Here is a 22,338-nt window from a genome sequence, read left to right as displayed (position 1 = left end):
TATCAACGTTTATTTATGGTTTTGGAACGGATTTGGACTAGATCTTGAACCAAATTTTAAACCACATTTTTGTCAGATCAGATTAGATTACCACATTTTTGGATTAGATTTATGCGTAGATTCTAGACCTGTCCTGGACCAAATTCTGGACCTGCATCAAATTCTGGACCACATTTTTGTCAAATTTGGACCAAACTTTGGATAATATTTTGGAACACACTTTAAATCGCATTTTAAACCTCATTTTTGATCAAATTTGGGTCAGACTCTGGACCTGAACCAGATCTTGGAGCTGTATCAGATTGTAGGCCAGATTTTGGATCACAATTTTGTCAGATTTGAATCAAACTTTGGTCCAGATTTTGAAATTGGACCCAAACCAAATTTTGGGTCACAGTCTCGATCAAATTTTAAACCACCAACCAGATTTTGGATAATGGATCAGATTTTGAACCAAATTCTAGGCCTGATCTGCGGACCACATTTTTATTAAATTATGTTCCAGATTTTGGAACAAATTTTGGAACAGATTTGAACCAGATTCTGGACCTGTACCATCTTCAGAGCTGAACAGATTATATCGCGGACATTTTTTTATCAAATTTTGTTTCAGATTATGGAACAGATTTGGACTAGCTGCTGTATCAAATTTTAAACCACATTTTCATCAGATCAGATTACAATTTTGACCAGATTTTGGATTTGATTTTAAACTCATGTTCTAGACCTGATCTAGACCACATTCTAGACTTGCATCAGATTCAGGATCAAATTGTGGACCACATTTTCATCAGATTTAGATCAGATTTTGGGTCAGATTCTGAACCGGAGCTGCATCAAATTCTAACCAAATTTTGAATCACATTTTTATCATATTTGGTCCAGATTTTGAGCTACATTTTTTATCAGATTTGGACCAGATTTTGGATAATATTGATTGTGGACCTTGTCCTGATTCTGGACATTTTTTATCGAATTTTGGGCCAGATTCTGACTCAAACTTGGGTCCGGATTCTGGAATTGAACCAGAACAAAAATCCGATTTTGAACCACATTTTTGATCCAGATTTTGGATAATATTTTATCAGATTTTGGGAAAGCTGTGAGACCAGATTTTGAACCACATTGTGAATCTGGCCCAGATTTTGGGTCTGGACCAGATTCGGGACCACATTTTTATTAGATTGTGGTCCGGATTTTGGATCAAATTTTGGAGCAGGTTCACGCGCCACATTCCTACAGTCACCCTCACCTTCCCTCGCAGGCCCTTTGATTTGGACAGTCACTCAGGTAAGCGGAGTCATCTACGTGACTCTCAGAGTCGCAAATTGTGGTCCCACCCAAAAAAATTAAGGAGAGGTGACTGTGAGAATAGGGCCCCAGATAAGGTTTTTTGACCAAATTTTAGATTAGATTTTAGACCCAGATTCCAGACCTGAACTGGACCTGCATCACATTCTGGACCAGGTTTTGAGCCACATTTTCATCAAATTTAGATCAGATTTTTGGGTTAGATTCTGCACCTGAAGCAGATCTTAAAGCTGCATCAGACTCTGTACCAGAATTTGGACCACATTTTACTCAGATTTGAACCAGATTTTGGATAATATTGATTAATTGTCGACCTTGTCCTGATTCTGGAATTGGACCAGAACATAAAACGGATTTTGATGCCGCATTTTTTTTTATCAGATTTTGGATCAGGTTTTAAACCAGATTCTAGAGCTGGATTCCGAACCACATTTGCATCAAATTATGTTCCAGATTTTGGAACAGATCTGAACTAGATGCTGGACCAGATTTTGGACTACATTTTTACCAGATTTGGACCAGATTTTGGATAATATTGATTGATTGTGCACCTTGCCCTGTGTCTGGACATTTTCTATCAGATATTCGGCCAGATTTTGAATCAAACTTAGGTTCAAATTGAAAAAGTGAACCAGTAGCATTGAGAGACTCTCTTTGGTGTCCCTTTCTTCTTTTCCGCTAATTGCGACGACATAAATGCATTTTAACCAAAGGATTCTTAACGAATAGTTAGCTTGTGGCACCGGCAACCGATTCATGCAAAGCTGATGTATTAAAGTGCCTTTGCAACGCCGTGATAAGCGAAAGAGAAGAGACCCGAAGAGAATCTCTCATTGTTACTTAGCTCCGTTTGAAAAGTTTCGCTGGAATTGTTTCCAAAACTTAGTAATTCCACAAATGTGTTCTACGTTACGCTTGTCACATTTCTCGAAAGTCAGAAACGTGAAACACGATTTCTATGCTGATTTCTAAGACATTGCAACATTTCCAGCAGGAGGAATACCATCCGAACCAGGGCTGTTTCAGTTGTTTCAGTACACAAATAGCCTCGAAAATTTCATCCTCAGTCATAGTAAAAGTTGTGGTTGTAATCTCATTGTAGGGTACAAACCTCAATGCGTTGACGATACTATCATTTGTTTCAGGTTCGCTGTTAAAAACTCCCGTGCATCTTGTTTATCAAAAAAGTCACATTTTCTACACAGAGAAGTCACTTAGTCGTCATAAATCTCCAAAAGCTTTTCGGATTAAACCGAAGATTTCACTAAGTTTTCCGAATATAAATGAGGTAGAGCCTCTTATTAAAGTCGAAGGGGAAAAGGGAAATCGGAAAGAAACCGAACATGAAATTTGACTGCAGACCATGAATACGTATTTAGACGCGAAAGCTTGCCCTGAAATTAGGTAGAAAAACGGATTTAAGGTTGCAGAAAAAGCTTTACTAGGAACTGGCTTTAAATTGGACTTCAACCGAACTTCAAAACCAACCAGATTCCGAAACTGCACGAAATTCTGGAGCACATTTTTCATCAGACTTAGTTCCAAATTTTGGAACAAATTTGGCCTAGATTCAGTACCACATTTTGATCATATGTTGTACCAGATATCGGACCACATTCTGGACCAAAATCAGAACCTGGACCACATTTTGGTTCACTTTTTTATCAGATTTTGGACTAAATTCTGGAACTGGTCCAGGTTATAAACCATATTTTGGGCCAACTTTTGCTTCAGATTTTGGAACGGATTTGGACTAGATCTAAACCACATTTTCATCAACTCAGATTAGATTTTTGCCCAGATTTCCAGATACTAGACCTGATCTGAAGCACATTCTGGACCCGCATCAAATTCGGGACCAGATTTTAGACAACATTTTTATTACATTTGGACCGGATTTCAGATCGGATTTTGGAACACACTTTTGTTTACATTTTTAACCTCATTTTTGATCAAAGTTGGGATCAGATTCTGGACCTGAACTACATCGAATTCTAGACCAGATTTTGGACCACATTTTTATCAGATGTGGGCACGATTTTGGAAACTATATTGATTGATTGTGGACCTTGTCCTGATTCTGGACATTTTCTATGAGATTTTAGGCCAGGCTTTGAATCACACATGGGTCCAGATCCAGGAATTGAATCAGAATATAAACCAGATTTTGGGGCCACAGACCACATTTTCTATCAGATTTCAAACCACCAACCAGATTTTGGATCAGGTTTTGAACAGATTCTAGACCTGGATTACGGACCACATTATCAGATTATGTTTCAAATTTTGGAACAGATTTAAACTAGATTCTGGACCAGTTTTTGGATTGCATCACATTTGGGCCAGGTTTTGGATGATATTTTACATCACATTTTTTATCGGATTTTGACCCACATTGTGGACGTGGACCACATACGGGACCACGTTTTTTATTAGATTGTGGTCTAGATTTTGGATCAAATTTTGGACCAAATTCTCAAGCTAGGTCAGATTATAAATCAGATTTTGGACCTGTAGCAGACTTTGGACCACATTATTAATCAGAATTTAAACCAGCAAGCAGATGTTAGATCAGATTTTGAAGCAGACTCTAAACCTGGACCACACACTGGATCTAAACTATATCGCGGATATTTTTTCATCAAATTTTATTCCAGATTCTGGAACAAATTTGAACTAAATTGTAGACTATGTTTTGAACCACATTTTTAATCAGATTTCGACCCAAATTTTAGACTCAGTTCCAGAGCCGTAACGTGACACTGTGACGACCATGGCTTCGACCAAATTTGATGCCACCTCGTTTCTCAAATCAGTGTTCCTTCGAAGTCTATTATTTTTTGGAATTACAGGCTGTTCATGCCGTATTTGGCACCCACTAGAGTTAGCGCCCTTGGTAGGGGCTAGTCTGGCCAACTGCACGCTACGGCGCACCGTGGGATGAAACCCAAATCTAGGTGGACAAAAGTAATTACGCTAAAACCGTTAGTCCTAGGTATATAGTATGTTCGGAGTAAATTTGTTATTTTAACTTCCGCATTTTTTGGTGTATATGTCCTTAGGGTGAACATCATAGTACGCGAGTGCAAAATATAAACTTTTTTATGGCTTAAGTTAGCTGAATAAAATGTTCAGCGAAGTTAAAGAATATTAAATTTGAAGTAACTTTGTCAAAGAAATTAAAGTTCTATCTCTTATGGTTGATGGACTGGAGCTATTTAAAGTTTTTTGGTCGGGGTTGATCTAAAAGATACGTTGTTTCTTTATATCTTCTTTCGTGTTTATTTCTCACAAATCATGCCTTCTGAGCACTTTCACACACATAAAAAACGCACATTTTGTTTGAAGGAATCAAGTTGCTATCTCCTTCGGTTCCGAAGCTACAGGCATTTTTTCTTTAAAAAAATATGTTTTTTTCAAATGTCAATAACGTAAAAACTGCTGAAAAGCAGCAAATCAAATTTTGTATAAATATTTAGTAATAAATTGGCCTCCGAAATTAATTGAGATCACATCGGTCCAGGTCGCCCCTTTTTTGCTAGACCGTATTGAATATTGAAGTAAAAATTACCGTTTTACTCACCAAAATCAGAATTGTTACGTAAATAGAATGGATTAAACAAACGAAAATAAGTCTAAATGCTTGTTTTTATCTTAATTTTCTGTATTCAGCTAATGAAAGTGGCTCTGGTTTTCTTTCGAGCTGAAAAACTTTTTATTTTAGGGAATGGGAATGCTGTAACATTAATTAACTGTGGTCGCCGAAAATATAACAGTTTTTCTCGTTGAAACCGGGCTACTACTGACACGTGGTCTTCAAATATTGAAACTTTTGTACTTTATTGGTTGAAACTTCAATTCTTCAATCAAACTTTCAATCTTTTAACAAGTAACCTCTTGTTGATATCGTATTTTCCGTATGCAGAAATATTACATCAAAACCACACTCAAAATAGCATTTACACTTTACTCAGGAACTATGCGATGCAAGGGGTCGGACACTCAGCACATTGTGCCGCGGCACTCCAGAGATATCAAGCGGCACTCCTTCGGTTCAATTTTACATATGAAATGGGAGCACTGCCAGTTGTCAAAATCATCTCGCACGGTTGCCAGATCAATCAGATTATAACGAATTTAACAAATCTTGCAGTTCGGCACTTTCGGTACAGCATCGGCACAGTTCGGCCCGTTTCAAGTCGCCTAACATAAAAACGGTTGTGCCGAGTGACTGATTCCTTGATGCGATGCCTCGTAAACAACAAGTGTTTACGATAGATTCAAGCTGGCAAAGGGGTCACCCCTCCTAAACAATGTTGCCAAACTACGCAGAAGCTGCACTGATAAATCTTTGAATCAAACAAATCTTGTTGTGGGGGAAACCCAGTAGTCTCTTGAAAGAACTTGTAAGCCCTGTGTTCAGGAAGCAACCTTTTGATCAAGTTCTAATGTTCTTCTGGAGCAATGTATTTCTCGCTTTCTACATATTCGAAAGTGATGTCTGCAGTTACAGTTTTATTATTGATTTTTCTTGATTCACTAAAGATCCTTGGGGTTCTTCATTACGGAAGTGAAACGTTATGTAAAATTTGATATAATTTGTGAAATTTTCTGAAATTATTAATTTTTTCAAACTTTACGAACCACGCGAATGCACTTATAATTTTTTTTCATTAACTAGCAAGTTTAAAATCCGGCATGCCAAATCATATAAAATCGTTAACAAATTTAATTTAATTTTCGATCACAATTTTCTTAATTTTTTTTAAATTTTGACCTTGCGTTGCATGGAGATGCCCCCACTGTGCTGCGGTTTAGTTTGATTATTATAGGGTTCTTCAAACCGTATTACAAAGCGTACTAACCGTGCACTGACTGACACTGGTTGGTGGCAGCTACTTTATCAATTATAATCGCGAATCGTACCGCACTCACTCTGATGAGAAGCTAGCAGCTAGCAGGCTTGTTGGAGCCAACGTTGATGATAGCGGATGGTTTTAAAAGCACTTAATCGCACTTCACCGTGGCAGTCAATGTTCGGATTGCTCGTAGCAACACCTCGATATCGATATGAGGGACTCACGTCGGTCGGGTATTCCATCGTGGGTTGCATTCTAACTTTGATTGAAGTGTGAAAAATTACCATACAATAGCGAGAAGCACTCGCAATATAAAAACACTTTTGCAGAAGTAATTTCTACAGTTTCACAACGATTAGTTAATTCTAATGTTTGAGGTCCACCAGTTTCACAACACCTATTTTAATTTCCGTCTTGATCAAAAATATTCAAACCAACAGCAAATCAGTTTGATGTTCGACATTGATCGCTTCGTTATTTCACAGTACGTTGCTCGTGTCCCAGCAATAAAACTTGAGCTAGCCGAGTTTTCAATGAGATAAATCTACTGAAATGTATAATGAAACTAATTAATCATCTGCAAACCGTTGCCTATCATTGCCAAAGGCAAAACAAAGACACACACGCTCTTATTGATTGAGATAAAAATATATCATGACGATCGCCTCCGCTGCGCTCCGCTGAAACAGAACAGTTAACAACATTGTTCAAAAAATTTAAAATAAAGACAATCTCCTTCCCTTTTTTTTCGAAAGAGCACCACCATGAATCGTTCACTTTCAAGGTAAGTTACCATGACGAACCAAAATTAAGCGCCCAAACGGGGCACCCGTCGTCGTCTGCTGCGATGTAATTGATCAACATTGAACAATGATTGTTTTCTCTTTTGATTTATCGGAGGATTTTTTTTCTGCCGTCCGGAGGACGGTCATTCACGGTCGAGGTCACTGCTTGATAGAAAGCGTTACTAAAAATTTCCAACCACATACTTTGGATTTCATTCATTGAACTTTGCTCACACCAACGGAATTTCCGCAAAAAAAAAATTCACTGATTTTCTTCACAATACTTACGTTTTGTTGAAACAAAACACAAATTTGGTCTGTGATCAACCTTGACTGCGGCTAGACTTTTTCTTGATCATGGTGAAAAAACTCATATTTTTTTGTTCGTAACGAGCGCGTAAGAAAGCAAAACTTCTGAAATATCACCCACGACCGTTTGGCAGCTCAACACGACACTGAATGTGTAGCAACAAAGAGGAGAGGGCAGCGCAAAAAACAGTAACAACAAACAACAAATGAACGAACGAACGAACAAACGTTATTCAGCACCACTCACCGAGAACGGCTGATGAGCGATTAATACTCATCACTGGACGCTGACAGGTAAATGATATTTATATTAAATTTTGCCTCTCTCCAACACAACCACGGTCCACTGTTCGTACAGGTGACACAATCGCACACGGCCCAGCCTACTACAAGCACACACTGCCGTCTGCTGCTGTTGCTCTGCTCCGTCCGCCACTGACCGGCGCGGCGCTTGGCTTACTATTGCCCAGCAGCCTGCGAAGTGTAAACAACAATTCGGCCCGGACGGCCGGTCATTTCACTAGACCGACGAACGAACAAACGACGGCGCAGCAAAGGCACGGTCGCTCGAGCTTATCAGCACCGTCACCGTCGTCGTCGTCGTCTTCATCGGCGCTCCGGAGAATGAAACTCTCGCCGCTCGCTCACTCAAACGATCGCAAGAAGAAACGATCGAAAGCGTCGCTCTGCGTACAACAGGCAACGCGCCGAGAGGATCGATCGATCGATCGAACGAACGCTTATCTTCTTGCCGTGCCGGGCGGCACCGAAATCCTTCTAGGAAGAAGCGGCCACAAAACAAGAGAAGTGCTAACGAACGGAAGAAGTGCTGAGCAGCACAGTGTTGATAAGGTCTTCTGCCTAATTAAATGCATTGAAAAATTAAGCGGGTTCTGAAGCAGGAAGTGCTTACCCGCTGATTCCGATGATGGCTCTAACGGAATCACGTGTATCGCAACGCAACGACCGGCGATTAAATTTATTTTAATTTTGGCCTTCGAGGTTACGCGTCAAATGTGTCATGTTTGTGACGTGGGACGGAGTCTAACGGGAAGTAAACATCAGAAATTGCGATCGTTGCGAAATGGAGTCATGTTTTGAACACTTCTATCGTTTCAACAGGGTGCATTCTTTCGTTCTGGTCCTACGATCTTCTGACCGGATTCAGCCTCAGTAATGACTCGAAGGACGTGCTAAAATGAAGCAAACTTGAGAGAATGGGAGAAAATTCGGAATATGAAAGGCAAAAAGTGGGTAAGAAGAACGAGAAAGAAAACGAGGACAAACTGAACAATAAAGAATGAAGAACGATGCAAAACAAAAGAAAAAACCAGATGAAATCGGAGAACAAACAGGGTAGAAGAGGTAGAAAAGAAAAGGAGTAGGAGAATTGAGGAACGAGAATAGTAGAAGAGGAAAAACAGGACAAAAGAAGAAAAAAATTCCGGACAAAAAATAAAAATGGAACACATAACAAGAACGGAAACAAACCGAAAAACGAAAAAAAGCAAAAACAAGGCGGAAACCGGGATCGACAATGTCGGAACGGGACCGAAAATAATAAAAAAAAAACGAGACATGACCAGAGGATGAATGGGCATGAAAACGAAAAAAATCGGAAAAAAGAAGACAAAAACCGGGCACTATGGGCCAGAAATTAAAATTTCTGGACAAATATATTTGCGGTTAAACGGCATTTCTCAGCTCAATGTGATCTTCAGCAACTTTTTGAATGAAAAAAATGATGCATCTTTTGAAGGGGTCGTCCAATATTTGAGTATTACTTTAACAACAATTTAAGTAATAACTTTTTGAGTAAATTTTTTTTCACCTTTTAGATTTCAGAATATTAAAGATAAACCAATTTCAAGTATTTTTTCTGAAGATATCAAACTTCTACCTTTTACCCATTTTCAGCAATAGACCTTTGTTTATAAACGACCCTTCAAATCACATTTCTTCTTGTAACATGTTTATTTCAACAAACAGCTCAATGTGATATTCCAGACAATATTTTGCACATAAAATAGGAATATTTTTGCTGAAGACTGTTTTGCTTTTCTTGCATTAATTAATAAGATATAACTGTTTTTAGTTTAAAAACCGTCTGATGAAAAATGTGTATTTTTTCAAGGGTGGTATCTTCGGAGAAGTAAAATAATAAAATATAGCGCATCTTCCTGCACTATTAGGGTGACCATGAATTCACCTATTAGGGTGATACAAACTTGTTTTCTTAAATAATTTTAAAAAAAAAAGTTTTTTTCTCCAAAAGTTGCAGAACGAAATGCGAAATATAATGATGTGTTAAAAAAGAGCACTTAAAAATCAATTACACTGAATAACTTTGCACACGATTATTTTATTGCTTTCAAATGTTCTACAAAGTTATTCAGTATGTTGAAATACATATTTTCTGTGAAGACTGTTTGACGCTAGGACGCATATTTATTAAGTTATAAAGTGTATGAAAAAAAATCGCACTATTCCCAGGTATTCCCAGCCATGGCATTCCCGGGTATTCTTTGAAATACACATTTGGGCAGTTAGCATTAAAAGTTCCCTACAAATTGGTATGCAAACTAATTGCAGATACTTGCAGATGGTTAAGATATTCGGATTTTTCATCAGACGGTTTTTAACATAAAATCACTCATATCTTATTAATTAGCAAAAATCTTCCTTTTTTATGTGCAAAATATTTTCTAGAACATCACATTAAGCTGTCTATTGAAATAAACATGTTACAAGAAGAAATGCGATTTGAGGGGTCGTTTATAAACAAAGGTCTATTGCTGAAAGTGGGTAAAAGATAGAAGTTTCAAATCAGAAAAATTACTTGAAATTGGTTTATCTTTAATATTTTGAAACCAAAAAGGGGAAAAAAAGTTTACTCAAAAAGTTATTACTTAAATTGTTGTTTCTTTTTTCTAACGACGTATAGCAGTCGGCTTAACTTTTCTGTTGGGGAAGAATAAATGCTTAATGCGAGAATTGTAGATTCAGGCAAACTGAAAATTCTTGATATTAGGCCAAAAATATAGACTTAGCGAAGGTCTGAGTCGAACTCACAGCTCCCAATCTCTAGTTGAGCGTGTTGTTTAACCAATTACACCACTAAGCCGTCTATACTCTGTGGTCTTATATCAAGCTTTTGTTATGACGCATGCCTGATTCTATCATTCATTCGCATTCATTGGCATGCCGTTTAACCGCAAATATTTTTGTCCCGAAATTTTAATTTCTGGCCCATAGTGCCGGGGCAGAGGCGATCCGGGACTCTGGAAAAGGGAGAAACGAAAAAAAAGAACAGAACAAGAGTACAGCGAGCATAAAAATGTAAAACCGATTGCGAAAACGAGGAAAATGGAAAAGCGGGTAAAACGGGATATAAAATAAGAAAAAGTTTAAACGGAGGAGAAAAGAAAAAGGTTAAACGGAAGAGAAAAACTAGAGATAATATAAGGAAAAACGGAACAGGAAAAGAAGAGAACGGGCTTGAGAATGAGGTGAAACGGAAAAAGTCGAAAACGGATCGAAAGAAAATCAGAACCTAGGAAAGGGTGAAAAAACAAGACAAGAAAAGAAGATAAAAGGAATAGAGAGAAGTAAAAAATGAGACAAACAATGTAATACGGAACAGAAAAATATAGGGAAAATAAGAGAAACCAAAAAGAAAAAGAAGAAGAGCGAGAGTGAGAAAAGAAAACCGCTAAGGAAAAACGGGGATTCAGCTAAGACTTGGTCTTTCGTGATTCGGTCAAACAGGAGACCGCCATTTCGTGATTCGGCCAAATACAATGTCGGCTTTTTGTGACAGTTGTTGAAATTCGGCCGTTTGGATAACAGCCATTTGTGATTCAGCCATTCGCGTTTCGTGCATTTGTGATTCCACTGGATCTACTATGTCATTTGTTATTTCGTCCAATTGAGTTTCGGCCATTTGTGTTTCGATGTTTCGTTGGTAATCCGATTCACCATGTATGCAATGCTTTTTTAGGCTGAGTTGATTGGAGATTAGACGTTCATAAATGATGCTTCTCCCATGTTATGCTTTCCGCACATTCTACCTATCGTCCATTATGTCTAACGTCCATTTTGTCTCATCATTTTCTTTTTATATTCCGTTGGGTCTCGTTGTCCCGAAAACAGACACTGAGGAAGCCTGAAAGCCGTAGGCGAAATACATATCTGTCAAGAATAAAATATACATAGTAGAATTAAATTGGATAAGTTTTCTTTTTATTTAATTTCCAGGCTCTTTTTCCCGTTTTACTCGTTTACTCTATTAGTTTTTATTTTTCTTTCGCTATTCTTGTTTTCCTTTTTGGTTTCTCCTGTTTTCTGTACCGTTTTTCCCTTCTTGTCATCCTCTTATTCTCTCCACCTGTTCTGTCACGTTCCTTTGCTTTTTCTGTTCCTCTTTCCTCTATTTGTTTCGGTTTCCTCTTTGTCCGCTATTTTTTCTATCTCTTCTTTTCCGGTCCCCTTTTTCGTTCTTTTTAGTCCTGGTGTTTTCTTTTCTGTTCTGTTTTTCGTCTTTTTTCTTCCATTTTCAAACCCCTTTAATTTTAATCATTTGATATAAATATTAAACTTTAAAGAAAAGATGAGGCGCGCCAGCCACGTTCAGACTAAGTGATTTCATTTTTAATTTGAATATTTGACTCAATATAGTACTATCACCTAATGGTTGTCTGGTCTGTGCGAAGTGGCCCGAAATTGAAAAAAAAATTTCAATATTGTATTTTTTTTTTCATTTTTTTTATAACTTATTAAATATGCATCCTAGCGACAAACAGTCTTCAGTGAAAATGTGTAATTTAGCATACTGAATAACTTTGTAGAACTCTCGAAAGCAGTAAAAGAATCGTATGCAAAGTTATTGAGCATAATTGATTTTTAAGCGCTTCTTTTTAACACATCGTATTATTTCGCTTCCGGTAAGAGATAGATAGTTAATATATTCAGTAAAGCTGCTTATTTTAGTATCCCAGCTAGCACCAACTCGTATATCAATGTACGAAAACTATCGTAAATATATCCTAACAAACTCGAAATCGTAACTAAAGCTGAATAGAGTGGGATCAAGTTGATTTTTTGTCGTATATAATGATAATGACTAACATACATACGATTTTCAGCACAAAATCGTAGAGTAGTACGGAGCGACTCGCGCTTAATCGGATATTATCGTATATAAATACTTATATAGTCGTAACGCTCAAAATTATTCGTAATCACGTATATCGCCTCCAAGATAGAACGGATATGCCAATTTTGCGCATGAAATACGATTTATTTAGCATGTATATCTGTACGTAATGCTGATTTTTACCTTTTTTATGCATATGAAAATGCTAGCTGGGATGTTATGCAACCCCTTGAAAAAAAAATTTTGAAATTATTTATAAAAAACTGTAAATTCACCTATTAGGGTGATACGAACTTTTGTCGTACCACCCTAATGGGTGAATTCACGGTCACCCTAATAGCACAAACTATACAGACAACACGCGAACGATTTTTCCAGGTACCAGAAGGGACGTGAGAAAGTCACTCACGGTCCCTTCACAAGCACTCATTTTTCTCACTCTTGAATGTTCATCAACAGGTTATATAGCAACGAAAAACAAACGACTTTGGTAACCAGGCAAAACAAAAACAAGTTGTATAACAACTGCAAATTTCTGCTAGCTCTTGATCTTGTCCACAACGTCCCAATCGGTAACATTTAGTCGATATCGTTTCTATTAGAATAATGGCCGTAAGTAAGCGTAAGTAAACAACAGACGCAATAGCAGGACGTTCTTCACGCAGTAGTACCCAGTGTTTTGGCATTACGTCGCCAATCGTATCGGTTATCTTCGTTGACTGTTCTAATCCTCGTTGACCATTGAAACAAATTTGCCTCTGCCGTTCCCGCCCGGTTAGGAGCGCATAACTAAAATACGGTTTGAGATATACCAGCAAACGCTTGGCGACGCTAACCAGTCCTGAAAGATGATTGACAGGTACCTGCAAAAATTTCAACCAACGATTGAAATTGATTAAATTATAATTTCTTGCAACGGATCTTCTAGGATAACTTCATGCAAGTAGTGTTGCTTTATCGGAACCAAATTTTCCGCTGCTGAAGCTACATATTTCTATTACACATCGGTATCCAGATCCACGCACAGTAACATTCTTTAAAGCAAGATGAATCAGTAGAACTAGTTCATCGCAAATCTAGGCAGTTTTGTCGTAGGGCGAATGTTCAGCCCCTCGCAGTATTCCAGGCGTACACTGAGGACTGCTCGATGCTATTTAAATGGCCATAAGTGTATTGATAAATCAATCCCTAAAAACATTCATAAATCCCTTTGTTAATCTGAAATGGTTTTATTCCCATTCACTCCTGTCACCAATCGTTCCATCTAACTTCAGTTGAATTTGTGTTGGAGCGTAAACAAAAATTGCCACTGCAGCCAAATACGGAATAGACTTTAGACTCAATACTATAATCCAAAAGGAAAATCAAATCACTATTTTTAATCTAGGTATAAATATACCCTTCGAATACGGACTTCGAATAAAGGGACATTCAAAACAAATACACGGCCATTTGACCACCGAAATTTTTTATTCATTCTTTTTCAAATCATGAAACTAGGTATGCAGTCAATGCAGTGGTAACAGCAAAAGCTGTAGGCTGACACTGGGTTCCCCAAGCCTAGCAATTGAATTGAACACTAAACACGTGATTTCACCGACGTATATTGGTAGTTGATGCAAAACTATGGGACTTATTGAAATTGTTTACGTTTTTAGGATGGTTGACAGATGTTTCTTGTTTTTATTACATAAATGAACTGACTAAAATATATAGATAATCGGGTTGCTGAGTTTTATGCGCGAGAGGATTTGCAAATTCCTGGCAGAGTAAAAGAAACAGACAGTGTTTGAGAGCCTCATGGATACGTGAGATCCGTGAGATGTGCAAGGGACGAGATTCACTCACTGCAAATGAAACTGGTCCCTCAGATTTTATGCTTTTTGTTCTACGCGTGGTGTCTGTATAGTTTGTGCTAATAGTGCAGAAAGATGCGCTATATTTTATTATTAAACTTTAAACTAATTTTATTATTACACATTTTTTACCCAATTGCTAATGTCCGCGTTTTTTCAAAATTTGACCACTGTGCAAAGATGCAGAAAGTAAAAAGTGCTGCCGATCCAAAAACTATTCGAACAATACCTAATCTTGACATATTAGATACAACAAAACTTAAATTTTGTTATAAAAGGCTTTATATTTTGCCTTTTTCTATGATGACTCTGATCATTGCTTTTGTTACTTCGCTGTTTTCTCCTTTTATTGCGAAGATTTGCGACCAATTCTAGGCCAAACCCTGTGTGGTTGTCCTTTCCGTTTAAAAGGCTTATATGCCTCTTCCAGTGCTCTACGATTGATTCCGATGATATCAACGTAATCCGCAAAACCAAGAAGCTTGTGAGATTTCCTGATGATAGTCCCGTCCCTTTCCACGTTTGCTCTTTGCATTGTACCTTCCAAAGCAATGCTGAATAGCAGATTAGAAAATGCATCCCCTTGCTGCTTCAATCCATTCAAGGTCACGAAAGCGACTGAGGTCTTACCCGACGCATGATTTTGACCGATCCAGAGTCGAACGAATTATCGTAAATCAATTTTGTCTTAAAACCATTTCGTTTGACTAAATCGTACGCCGCCTTAAAGTGCAACTTGTACTCCCGGAAGGCAAGTAACTGACGCAGGGTAAACATCTGAAGAAACCGTCGAAGAAACGAAGGACTTCGCTAACCGTCTCAGTCATTCTACAGAACAGAATACGAGTAAGCTCAGGCAGAGCTAAGCAATGTAATGCTTCGATAGTTTTAACACTCGAGTCGATGTCCTTTGTTAAAAATAAAGCAAATGAGGCCATCCAGCCACTCCTTCTCCGGATTCTTTCGTCCTCCCACATTACACCGACGGTTAGAGTCGATATTAAGATGCTTTCTTCCTCCCACATTACACAGACGGTCAGAGTCGATATTAGATCCCCGAACTACCTCCAGAAAGTAAGTGCTACAGATGACCATTCCTCTGCCCGCAGCAAAATTTATGATCCTCAAACCGTTATCATTGGTCGTCAGATGAGGGCTATGTCTTTAAAAGCCCGGAAGAATTTTCCTCTCCCGATCTGCGCATTTGCATCTCCGATAATGATTTTTACGTCACATTTCAAGCACTCTCCGTAGATCCTTTGAAGCCTGTCTTAAAATTCGTCCTTAGTCCTTAGTTTCTTTTCCAAAACTACGAAACTAACTCAATGTTCTGCCTCTCTACCGTCACTGTAGTAGACGTGGTACTTGAAAGAAGTGCATGCAGTAGGATCTACTGCATTGAACTCCCTTCCCCTGGAATTTGGTCACCGATCTTCCTGAATATCAGCGATCTCCACTTCGAGCTCTCGAGCAAGCAAGCCAATCGTTATACATTAATCATTTCCTTGTTCTTTGCCGTGTCCTATACCGTTTCATTCGTTCCGTATTTCCATTTTCAATGTTCGTAGTAAATGAGAGTTGCCGTATATTACCTTACCGAAGTCGCGATACCTAGATCCCGCTGATGAGTCTGCCATCTTAGGTATAGCTTACGGGATACTTGCAGAAACTATAGATTACAGAGGCGAAAAGTCACTCGAAAACCGCTAAATCTTGAATCAAAGAGTTCCCAAGTAACCAAAGGTTCCGATAAAAGTGGTATTTTTGGCTTAATCAGCCAACAAAATGATCATGAATAAAGCTCTATACGGCTTAATTTTGAAGCAACTAACCGTACTTTCAAGTTCGTATTTGTTGTTCAAACTTAGAAGGAAATGCTAAGCAACTTTCAAACAGAACTAGAAAGTTCGCAAAAAGTCTGCCTAGGTCGCTGTATAGAACACTGCTTAGCTCAAAAAGAAACTCCAATATTTTTTAAAATTAAAAAGATTGAGGGAATTTTCTACCTTTTTCCTGTTTTGTAGATTCATGACAATTCCCATTTAAACTAAGGCATGTAATTTCGGTTAATAGTGATAACCAATATCAATCAAATAAACGATCATTAAAAGAAAAATCGACTGTTTTTTTTATAAATATTAATTTATTGTAACTTACCCCACACCACCAAACAAGCTTTGGAGATTTGAACTCGAGTACTCTCAGGATAGGCTTACAACGCGGAACGCTCGGGTTCAAATCCAGCAGCGGTAGATGTTAGTTAGAGTTTTTTAAATGGACTTTACAGAAGTAAAAAAAAGAACTGCTATTTTATAAATTTTTGACAAAGTTTCTTTAGAAGCTGCTTAGCGCTCTAGGCAGCGAATTCAATGCAACTTTGAAGTTCGGTTAATTACAGCTAGAGCTGCTTAGCAAGCTATAGATCCATAGACATGGACAATGTTGAACTTTCAAGTTGCTACAGATATTAACGGTACTTTATAGAGAACGAAGTTCGGTTTACAAATGCAGTGTCTGGGTGTTCAGCAAGAAAGTTCTGTGTAAGTAAATTTGAACCAAATATGAATTTCCAAGTTCGTTCCCTGAGTAAAATTCGAACCTTCGGTTGCTTGGGGACATTTTGGATTTGATTTCGGTTTTTAATGATAACCAACCTAAATAATTTTAGGTCAAGCGTGTAGGGCGCTATATCTCTGCATATTAGCGTTGATAGGAGGAAATGCTTATCAACTTAGGGACTATATTGGCTTGTGCCTGATTTTATGCCTGATTTTTGATTTCAGTTACTTATTATAGTTCAAGTTGTCACGTAATTTTCGAGCCGTAAATCTCGCATGTGCGTAGTATTTTTCGATATTAATTAAATTATGGTTGTATATGAGCACCAATGGCATTATATTAAATTTATTTAAAAGGTATTTTTTAAAGGTATCTTAATTTTCGTAATTACTGGCTTTACAAGAAAATGTTTGAATATCTAGGTAAGTCTCATATAACTGGTGCTTACATACTTACATTATCTATCTAGCTCCCCCCATCTACTAACAACAATTCCTTTCCCGAAATACTTGTGAAGATGCAGAGGATTCCCTGGTCTTTAGTAGCAACAAGTATTGGACTAATATTCCTTCCCATCCCACCAGGACCCGCATTCGGACGTGGCCGGCGTTGGTATTGATCAGCATGCAGGGACCTGATAAGGTTGCACAATGAGGAATAGCGTGCTGTCCAGAGGTGGGCACAATTCCGCTAATCCGCTAACAGCTAATTAGCTCAGCTAACATTTTGGTTAGCGGTTAGCGTTTCCGCTAATTTTTATAACCGTTAGCGTTTTTGTTAGCTTCCGCTAAATTTATGTACCGCTAAATAAACCGCTAACTTTTTTTTGGCAGAAGGAAAATTTGTGAGAAATATTGCACAGGCTTCGGTCGAAGGATTCCAAATTCCAAACTTTTGTACGTACTCTACCAGCCAAGAGCCGGGGGGGCTTTTGCCGTATCAAGAATTCCTCTCCATTGTACTTTTGGGTCCTAGGCTACTCGTTTCCAATTTGTGACGCGTCTCGGCACATGCAAGTCGGCTTCAACCTGGCCAAACCATCTAACTCGTTTGGCCCCTCTATTCCTGTTGCCGGTGGGGCTCTTGAAGAGAACGGATTTTACTGCACAGTCGTTCGGTATCCTTGCGATGTGGCCGGCTCACCGTAGTCTCCCAACTTTTTCCAAATAGTGACTACAACTCATGGTTCATACGCCTATGCCACTCCCCGCTATCCGTTTGTACTCCGCCAAAAATAGTCCGCAACATCTTTCGTTCAAATACGGCAAGTGCACTTCCGTAAACAAAGTTGCTGTCTCAAGTCCGTAGAGGACTATTTTTGTGCGCGGACTCAAATAAATCGATATTTAAAAACTTCGAGGTCTCCTACATTCACTGAAAACATCAAGGAAGATTTTTCGATTTTCTCGAACATCACTCGTTTTATAAATTCATAAGTATTGGGCCAAATTTCAACGCAATAAAGTTTTTACAACAGCCAAGGAAAATTATTATCTACAAATTTTTTTTACAAATTTTCTACCTTCTGATTCTGATTCCTTTTATTCTGATTTCATTGCATTTTTACTAGAAACTTGAAATTTTTTTACTAGATGCGCCACTACTGGTATGCTTACCGGTAATGCTCAAGTGTAAACCCAACAAAATGTAAGTAACTTTCTATTACGCAATCCAGAGAAAATATTATTTAGAAAGCTTTTACAAAAATTTTCACAGCGATGGAAAACTCCAATAAAAAATCGAGAAATCTATGTCATGGAACATGGAAATGTTTTGTACCCTTTTAATGTGATAATATGCTAAGCGATAATGTTCTTCAAACATTTTTCATGAATGCCTGCAATTCTTTGCACGGAATTATCTCAGGTATTTTTTCTTAGACCTTTGAAATAAAAAATTTCTTTTATTGCCGAAATCAGCGCTTATCAAAGTAATGCCGATTCTACAGTGCTAGCAAATTTAGCTGTTAGCGGTTAGCGCTAGCTTCCGCTAAATTGTTGGTTGATTTAGCGGTTAGCGGTTATCGAAGCTAACGTTTTGATTTAGCGGATTAGCTGTTAGCGAAGCTAAAATTCCGGTTAGCGGTGCCCACCTCTGGTGCTGTCCCAAGTATGCTCTTTCCAGCCATCATTTTGCAATTTTAATCGGTCCTGGTCAATAACGGAGTAGCAGCACACGGGCGGTATCCTATGCTTATGCTTATGCTTATAACCAACCTAAATAATTTTAGGTTGTCAGAATTTATTTTTGCAGCTTACCACATACACACACCCTCGGAGATTTCAACTCGAGCGCTCCTTTCAGTAACCCAGATGCATACCACTGCTCCGTTGCTGAAATGCAATCTGCATCTCATTTTACTCGATGTGCTAAGTTCTCGTTTACAACAGCCCCACACTCAAGAACAACTCGCTGGCAAAATTCACGTCAGTTGTGGCACCAGTGATGGTGCAACGCAGAATGCTCGGGTTCAAATCCACGGTATGTGATAGTTTAAGTTTTTTATATGGTCTGTCTTAACGCATGAAACGAATTTACAGAAGTTAGGAATAGGTATAAGATAGAAAAGTAGACAAATAGAACTAAACATTTAATTTTACTCATTTTTGACAAAGTTACTTTAGAAGCTGCTTACGTTCTATACAGCAAACTCACGGTAACTTTAAAGTTCGGTTAATTACTTACAAGTGAAGCTGCTTAGCAAGCTATAGACAAAGTGTGTTAACCTTCCTTAGATACCATTATCCAAATTCTTGATTACTTTCAAGTTCTATTTTGAACTTTCAAGCTGTCTGCTGAACTTTCAAGTTACTACAAATATTAAAGGTACTTTATCAAGAATTGAGTACGGTTTACAAATGTAGTGTCTTGTTGTTCAGCAAGAAAGTTCAGCGGAACTAAATTTGAACCAAATATGAACTTCCAAGTTTGTTTCTTAAGTGAAAATCGAACTTTTGGTTGCTTGGGTTACCTTTATTTATATTAGTGTTCTCCGCTCTGCAGGGATACAGCATTTAGTTTTCAGCCGCTCACTCCGAGTCAGACGCTGTTTGAGGCGCCCCTCATCTGTGGAACAGGCGCTCAACTTCGGACACAGAATAGAAGAGAAAGTTCAAACAACGCGGTGAAAAATTGTCTCTTTCGATGTTGTCTTTCTTTTGGTAGGTTTTCGCATAGAAAGGCATGATATATGCTTTCCTATGTTTTCGTGTGCATTCGAGTCCGTTTGTGTGTTTTCGTAGGGGAAAAAATTCGTGGACTGGTTGAAAATTACGTCAAAACATTTACCTCATAATCGATAGCAAAAGGCTTATTTTTGACAAAACAAAAAAGGCGATACCGACCATATCTTACAATCGTGGCGTGCTGCCAACGTAGCTGTATCCTGTTAGAATAGAGAGAAAAAAAAGTAATACAAGTCCAACACGTCTCCCGTCGGGTCGGATTGTCGTTCGATGATTAGCGACCGTGGCAATGATTTATAGTTGCAACAAATAATTTACGGTAAACGCCGGCACCGGGTGCTACTTGCTGTTGTGATGCCACTAATAACTCGAAAAACGTTTTCAGCTGCGATAAGCCGTCGATATCGTCATCCGGCAGGCACGCCCCGTGTCGCGCTAAACAATAATCATATGGCCACCTCGTTTAGGCTGTGATAAGTCGATTCTAATTAGCTATGCGTTGGTGTACAACGTTTTGAACATTCTACTTTAAGTTTAAGTAACACGCGAAATAGATAGAATGGAGTGATGATTCTATACGCACAAATCTTTAAACAATGCAAGCCTTCTGAAGAGACCTCAATGGCGACTAACAATGATAGTCTCGAGCATTGATAAGAGCCAATAGATGTATCGAGGATTGCCTGATAAAACAACATTGTTTGATGGCATTTACTGAATGACAGACTTTGATCGATGGAGTGAGCTAGACAGACAGCACTTGTTGAATAAGTATTTGCAAATAGGTATAACGCATTTGCTCCCTCCTACGACGATGAACTCGAAGTGATAGATGAATTTGTGTTATATTAACATTGCCAGGTGATCGCAGACGTCAATAAAAGTAAGACGTATTCTAGCTAGAAATTGAGTCTACTTTGCCCCTCCTAACAAGATACCATCATGGGATGATCTTCGGCAAACCAATGGTTCTTCACAGATTTAAACCTGTTGTGCTACTTATCAACGAGCCGACGTCATTGGGACAAGCATTAAAAGTTGTATGTGACTCAATCAGATTTAGTTAAACGAAAGGACCAATGACCGTCGCAATGCATGTGAAATTGACGTCAAGCATTTCAGGATCGAGATAAATTCTCGAGATAGCATAAGTCCCCTAAGCTCTATATCGAATGAGTGACTAATTGCAATATATGATATATAAAATAATATATTAGATATTTTCACATAGTGACGACCGATTGCCGGCAGCAAAATCTAGTAGAAATTTATCCGAACGAATGTACTTAAATACTTTGAGCTAGCTGAAAACTGTAACAACAGTACTTCAGCAAAATCAGAACGCAACGAGATGACTCACGTCGCTTGCATGCGAATAAATCTCCACACTGATTGCTGGATACTATTTACTACTAATCTATTGCGCCAGCAGCGCCACCACCACCACCGGGTACGAACGCGGACATTAATTTGCCCGCGCTGCATTCAAATGAGACTTCCATCCATTTCCAAATGAATAATTGAACAGGTGAGTCATGTCAAACTGTACCTGTTATTTGGAAGACCCGCTGCGGTTGTACGGACGGCACTCCTCCCCCGAAACGAATATTTGTTGATTTTTGGCTAAAGTATATTGCATGATTTATTTGTTCCTAACCGTCGGCAGTGTGCTGTGCTGGTCAACCGAAGTGGTTCAGGGGAAAATGTTGTTTTTGTCGGAATCTGTTGGAAGATTGTCCCTTAGAATTATCACCAAAATACCGCTAATTGATTAGAATGTACATGTACTAAAACTATAACCCTTCCCTGGACATGCATGTTCTCCATCAAGGAGGTGAGGAACGGAAAAGTTTGTTTACAAATATTGTCGATACACAAAATGAACTGTTCAATAGATGTTTGCCTTCAAATCACACCCCCTTTTTTGTTTTTTTTTCTCGAGAGTGCAACATTTGTAGCACCTCAAAACCTGTCATTTGAGGTTAGGGTGGTAATTTTTTCGAAGCATTCTAATGAATTATGGATCCCAATAGAGAATACAACAAAGCATTCACTCAAGTGGCACTATTCGACTGACACTTTGACCTAGTTTGTGGATTAAAAATCGACCGTAAATATGTTGCGTCATATATATTGAAAGTTGGACAATTACACTGATCCTAGTAGTAAACCTTAAAAGTAAATTGTAAGAATTAAGTTTTTTTAGAAGATTCATTTACTCAAAACTACGTGAAACATTTGAAAAGCACATAAAATGAAGCCAAAAGTATTACAATCATTAGCGTAGCTCCAGATTTCTGCAGGTCCCCTCCAGAATTT

General features: G+C 38.3%; 1 protein-coding gene across 1 annotated transcript in view; it reads right to left on the bottom strand.

The window, feature by feature from the left end:
- The window catches only part of LOC128738472 (putative inorganic phosphate cotransporter), a 65,261-nt gene extending 57,719 nt beyond the window's left edge, over nucleotides 1-7,542 (bottom strand). The window contains exon 1 of the mRNA XM_053833650.1: nucleotides 7,244-7,542. The gene's annotated coding sequence lies outside the window, so the exon portion shown is untranslated. The remainder of the gene's footprint in view (nucleotides 1-7,243) is intronic.
- Nucleotides 7,543-22,338: the final 14,796 nt, after the last annotated feature.

The sequence above is a fragment of the Sabethes cyaneus genome, chromosome 2, assembly GCF_943734655.1.
Source record: "Sabethes cyaneus chromosome 2, idSabCyanKW18_F2, whole genome shotgun sequence".
NCBI classification, from domain to species: domain Eukaryota; kingdom Metazoa; phylum Arthropoda; class Insecta; order Diptera; family Culicidae; genus Sabethes; species Sabethes cyaneus.
This window is presented reverse-complemented; position numbering and strand designations above follow the sequence as displayed.